The sequence below is a fragment of the Triticum urartu genome, chromosome 6A (assembly GCF_056163025.1).
Source record: "Triticum urartu cultivar PI428250 chromosome 6A, HENAU_Tu73, whole genome shotgun sequence".
NCBI lineage: Eukaryota > Viridiplantae > Streptophyta > Magnoliopsida > Poales > Poaceae > Triticum > Triticum urartu.
Window position 1 is genome coordinate 86,042,796 of NC_141878.1, and position 5,942 is coordinate 86,048,737.

Genomic DNA, 5,942 nt, shown 5'->3' on the forward strand with positions numbered 1-5,942 from the left:
GGTTGCAGAAATCGCCAGAGGAGTGCCCGGCGTGAGAGTTCATCGTTGTCGTGCTGAAGTAGAGGCATCTACTTGGGGTGCTCGTTCAGAGGAGGCGCGACGAATCCGACAGCCGCCGATGCTCCATGGTCGAGGCACCCAGGCCATGGCGGGGCAGTGGTGTTGTCTCAGTGAAGCGTTGCAACAAGGTACTTGTTGAGCGCAACAAGCTAGATGTTGCGGAGGCGCCCAGTTGGTTGGGACGGTAAATCGTACGGTTGTTTCGGGCGGCATCCGGCGGTTGCCGAGGCGGCTGATCGTATCGATTTATCACCCGGCGGATGCGTAGCATTGCCCAAAGAAAAATCAAACAAACCTTTGATGGCTATGAAGCACCGAAATAAATCTTAACTATCAGTTGGGACATGGGACAATGGTGTAAAGCCAAAAAATCTAACAATGGCAGGATGGTTCATGACTATTCTTGCGAAAAAATAGTGGATCCAATAATTAAAATGTATAGAGGACGTTTCATTTGAGACAAGCAACAAAGCAGAAAATTAATTTAAACACGTGTTTGCAAATAAATAAAGGGTCTGTCTAGGACACATCTAGATGTGACATAGTTATGTCACATCTAAGCTGATATTCACTTTGTTTGTGGTCTATTTTTTGTCTTTGTTTTTTTTGTTTCTTGTTGCTGCATTATGTATTTGTGGGAGCTTAGATGTGACATTCTTAAAAAACATCTAGACGTGAATTAGTCAAACTGAGACAAAAAATATAGACAACACATGCAAAAGTACTTTCTCACGTGCTGGCATCCCAATGATATTTTTCTACAACAGAGAGAGCACGTTCATGCATACAAATTCTTGTAAACACATGTTTTAAAATAAATGAAGGACAGCAAATATACACAACGTACGCTTGCAAAAGTGCTTTCTCACGTGGTGGCATTCCAATGACATTTTTCCAGAACAGAGAGACCACGTTCATCCATGCAAATTCTTCCATCTCATTATTGCTAAATCTGAAGAATAAAAATCAATGATCTCGCAAATGGTTAATTCAATCAGGATCTATCTTTGATGGTGAGTTTATTTTGACGAGTGCTTCAAAAGGAGATCCTATCTTGTAATATTTTGACGAATTTAGCAATTAAGTTATGTCACCGTATCTTGTCATGTTAGTAGTAAATATCCACGATGATAGCTACATGTAGTTATCGGATAATAATGTGTATGCTTTTACACATTGCAATGTAATGCAATGCTAGAGGATCAGTGTCCAAGTGTTAACCACAAGTAAGAAGTGGTATCAACAAATACAGGTGTCACGAAGTAAGCCTGCACCGGTGTACATTGATGTTTTTTTTTACCTTGGCAACTGTTAATACAATCTAGCAATCATGTACTCCCTTCGTCCCATAATATAGGAGCGTTTTTGACATTGTTAAAAACACTCTTATATTATGAGACGGAGGAAGTAGTTAATAAGCTGACAAGTAACTACAATAATCTTATAACACCCAAAGTTATAAAAAAATGTCAACATGAGATTTTGTTTTGAAAATCGCATCTCAACAATACAGTAGTTAGAATGGGTCATCAATTGGATTACCTACTCAAAAGGTACTTTTATTCGTCACAAAAAAGTTAAAACATGACTTGTCTTTTGCTAATGCCATGTTTGGACTTTTCTAAATGCATGCATGCATATGCGAGAGAGGGGAGAGAGAAGGCTCCGCATCATACGGCCTAGGTATGGATTCATTATAAGGACAGTAAAACTAGGCCTAAACGGAGCGCTCTCAGCGATTAGCGTTGTCGGCCATCCCTTTTCGCGATCTGGACGTTCCTGACAGTCAGATCTCGTGTGAAAAACAATATGTCCCGCATTATATGTAATCTGGCCAAGCTGTCCTGTAGGCTGCTGTTCCAGAGGCCAAAAGCAAACCCTTTGGTTAACTGGGCCGTCGGGCAGCCCATTCTAGCCCATACTATTCGCTAAAGGGGGTGAAGGAGCAAATTCTCCTCTCCCTCTGGTCATATATCCCTGTCCCTTTCTCTCAAAAAAAAAATATATCCCTGTCCCTTCAAAAAAAAAAATCGAGAGAAAGGTTGGGGACGAGGCTTGCGACAGTGACCGCACTCCAGCCGCCGTTCCTTCTTACTCTGCTTCGGTCTGATAGTCTGCTCGGAAGAGGAACCCACCACTGAACCACCCAACCCCAGCCCAGCCAAACCCCGCTTTCTTTCTTCTTCTTCCTCGATTCCCCCGTCTCCCGAGTCCCACATTGATCGCCGCCACCGCCGTCCCCACATACCGGCAACCTCGCTCCCGGACTCGCCCCTCTCCCGACCGCAGCTGTGCCTACCCCACCCCTTCCCTCACCTTCTCGCCCAGATCAAGTAGCGGGTCAAGCGGGGAATGCTTGCGTGACGAGGAGGAAGAAACTGCAAACTAGCAAATCTTCACTTTGTTCGTCCTCCAACAATCAGTTGTTCATCCTCCCAATCTTCCACTCACCTTCGACATGAACAGAGGAGCGAAATATGGAGGCGCGATGAGAACATAGCAGCATGGAGGCGGATGAGACAGAGGGGCCGTGGAGAGGATTGTGCGGCCGCCTAACCAGGATGCGGAGCGAGGGACAAGGAGGAGGCAAGGAATCCATAAAAAAACACTCTTGAGGATCCGGACAGCCTCCATCACAGTCGGCTGCTTGGGCTTCTCCTTGGTCGGGTAAGGCTCGCCCGTGGGGACTGGCAGCCCATGGACGCCGACGACACTAACAAAGCCGCATATCATAACGAGAGAGCAGATTTGCTGGAGGGGGGAGAAATACCATTCCTAATCGTTGCTGATTTTTATGTCCTGTTGATTACTAGTAAAGCACATTTTTTGTGTCTTTGTGTGTCGGTAGCAACAACAGCACATTACAACGAACTTTTACGTTCCTCCCCCTTTTTTGTATTGTAGGTTTGATTTGGTTGTGATAGAGAATGGGAGGAAGGAGAAGATGCCTCTGGACTGCTGAATCCCTTCGTGTAGCTTGGTAGATTTTTAGAGAATGATCTATTATTTTATTCAAACTCGATAAAACATTATAAATACAATTTGTTCATACCATAGGTCGATGCAACTATAAAGTAAGCCTATAACTAAAACTACAATGATTTTTTTCAAAAAAGAGACACCTTCTCCGTGGTATCAAGCTTTGCAATGCAAGGATTGTGAAGCCTTTTGTAAAGTGACTGGTATCATATTGGAGTACCAACACCACCACTCACACCTGCACAAACACAAACTACCTTCATAGCTTTCAGAAAGCCTCTTGAGTCACCCTATGAAGTCATGAGTGTGGAACTTACATGGGATCGTCGATGGTCTTCTAGAGGTCCAGAGACATCGAACTACAAGATCTTCACTAAAACGCAAAAGAAGAAGAACTTCCAAAGTCAACCAATAAAAACAACACAATCCAGGAACACAAAGTCATTAGATCCATTTGAATGGATCTGCGAGACTGCGAGAAGGCGAGAATATATACCTACAATCACAATCCACATGATCAGATATACCAAACATGTAGAGACATGAATTCTAGCCCCATGGTGCCGCTCGATAAGACACCTTCATAGCAGGAGAAGAATACGAATATATTTACACTCATCGACAGCACCTCGCCCAGATTTTTTTTATGAAGATCGTAAAATCACGCTCATAAAACTTCTGAATACATCTAGGAAGATCCAAAGCTCCCCTCGGCTATAGAAAAGGGGGAGCCGAAAAGGTTTGGTGGTGCATGTCCTCCTAACACCTAACTTCTCATTGCCCATCCTACTGTTGTTATCCTCGAATATGTAGGTAGTGGAGGAGGCGGCGCAACCCAACAAGAGAATGGCTAGCCTGGCTAAATTATGGATGGTTGTCATGATGTTTTATCATAGTTTTTGCTGATCAATAGGATAACGCTCCTTCTAATTAGTCAATAGGCAAAGCTTTCATGAATGGGAAGAAATGTTCTCAATATAGTTCTATCTTCTTAGGAGGGCGAGGAGCGCCTTTTACGCAAGGGAGTGCCATGCTACATGGCTAACAACTCACACCTTTTTTTAGGCGCAACAACTGACAACTTAGCCCCTCAAAAAATTATGACACCTTAGAAAACCGCAATAGCCCAATTGGGATCCAACCAATTATCTATCCAACATTGGCCTTTAATCGGTTTAGCAGGGAGGTGAAAGATTTTTTTTGCCTTTTCCCCCTTTTCTTTTCCTTTTAAATTTTTTCCTTATTGTCCCTTTCTTCCCTTCAGTTTCCTTTTTGCACTCCTTTATTTTATTTTGTTTTAAAAAAACTGACAAGAAGGCTTTTTTCATATGTGAAAAATAAATAAAAATATGAACTATTTTTGTTCTAAATACACCATGTTTCTCATATATAAACATTTTGTGTAAACACATTTTACAAAAATAAATGAACATTTTTAATATAAATAAGTTATCTTTTCACTATATACCTTTTTCTTCTTAGATTCACGTCACAGAAAAAGGCCCGATTTTTTTATTAATAATAAATAATAATGCTGTAATTCCGAAACTAGTATTGATAAGTTAGAATTTCAAGAAATAGGAAGGACGCCATCAATAGTAGCGTCCAGACCTGGTCGCTGTTGCAAACCACGTCTACACCTGGATGCTATTCTTAGCAACGTCCAGTGTTTGGTTCAACCTAGCCTAGAAAAGTTCTCGCCTTCGTCCGACCTAAGGGCAACTCCAACGCGGCAACCTAAACTGATACAAATTTTGTTCATTCTTTGTTCATTTGGATCGGTCAACCACGTCAATTTCCGTTTTTGTCCGCCGGTCCGAAGATGCTCGGACAAACATATTTCACATTTGCACTGGATTTTGATTTTTTAATAAAACAGCCAACAGAATCCAATTTACATTAATGAAAACTAAAAAAATATTAAATTAAAAGATAAAATAAACAGTTAGCGGTGGGCAGTGGATCATCGTCATTTTCTTCCTCCTCCTTGGCCAGGTCGACGTAGACTGGCGTCTCCATCCACGGGAACGCCTGCTGGATGGCTGGCAACGTAGCCACTTGCTGCACCACCAGCTGATGCTTCTTCTGCCGCTCGGCCTTCATCGCCTGCTCTGCAACCTACCACTCGGCCTCCTCGTCTATCGTGCCCATCCACACGGGCATGCATGATATACGATGGCAACGTGTTCGTCCACGACCATTGCCCAAGCCATGGCCATGGCTCCTCCTCCATAGGCTTGGGCGCAAGCGGTGCTAGGGGCGGTGGGGGCATGTTAGCCTCCACTCTAGCTGCCATTCAACCAGTGCATGTGCAAGGCTAGGCCACTTGGCGAGCTCCTTGCGCTCGGCCTCCTCAATGGACCTCCTTGTGGCCTCCTCGAGAGCCACAATGTAGGCCTCCTAATCCTCCCCCCTTCACCATGACCGACGGTGATGGTGGATGGTGCACAGGACGCATCCTTGTAGCACGACTGACAACACTGGTCGTGCTCAGTGGCGAACTACGCATCCTAGTTCGGCGAATCCATTTTGGACGCTGGGTTGCGGTAAAGGTCGTCCGAGAGTAGACACGACGATGGTGGATCTCCATCAGCTGCGTGCGGCCTGAGTCCGGCACAGTCGGCACCAGAACCCTATCGAGGTTGAGGTGCCACCCATGCGGCAGGTTCACGTTGGGCTACGACACCGGCACACCATGCTTCCAGAAGTGCTGGCAGTGGTGCACTGACACGTAGAGGCAAAAGCACGACATCCGACTCAAGATCAACTTATCTATTATCATAAACTAGCCAGTTACCAATTGTATTTCCCAAAAGTAACAACCTAGCCAAATATATAATGTACGTTTGTAACCATTGAATAAATTATACACAAGACTAGACAAAGAAGATTCAACGAGGCCA